The sequence below is a fragment of the Trichosporon asahii genome, assembly GCF_000293215.1.
Source record: "Trichosporon asahii var. asahii CBS 2479 unplaced genomic scaffold scaffold00018, whole genome shotgun sequence".
Lineage (NCBI taxonomy): Eukaryota > Fungi > Basidiomycota > Tremellomycetes > Trichosporonales > Trichosporonaceae > Trichosporon > Trichosporon asahii.
This window is the reverse complement of record NW_014040906.1, coordinates 1,087,164-1,087,847: the sequence shown is the minus strand read 5'-3', so window position 1 is coordinate 1,087,847 and position 684 is coordinate 1,087,164.

Here is a 684-nt window from a genome sequence, read left to right as displayed (position 1 = left end):
GTCGACAGTCAGCAATGGGCCGCTCGTGAACCGCGCGCTGGCGTCGGCATCGACCAGCCAGACCGACTCACCCGGCGACTTCTCAAACCATGTGTTCCCCGTTCTCGACCTGCTCGACGTCTCGTCCGGCATGGCGGGACAGAATACTGGTGCCCAGAACTCAGCCCTGGGCGTCGATGGCCAGAACGGCCCGACGTCCACGAGCGTGACGCCCGTCAACGGGCTTCCGAATATGAACGACCTCAGCACGTCCGGACACTTCATCGACATTGACCCGAACACGGTCGCGAGCGCGCCCATCTGTTTCGAGGCGATCGGCTACGATTTTGGTTACGGCGCCGGCCCACCGCATCCGTGGGAGGCGCTGCTGAACGATGCCCTCGCGCCAGTGTTCTGGGACGAACGGACGATCCACGATGCGCAACCGTGGGAGCAGCTGCTGCAACAGAGCCAGACAAGGACGCAGGAGAGTGCCGAGCGTGCCCTCCAGAACGACGTCAACGTTCCGCTGCTGCAGCGGTTACTCGCATCGTACCCCGACCTGAACATGACGGTGCAGGACCTGAACGAGAGCATCCAGCTCTACTGGTCCAAGGTTGCGCCGACATTCCCGTTCATCCACCGTGGAACTTTCAACACGGAGCTTGCGACGAGCGAGCTGCTCGTCATGATGGCTGTCGCGGG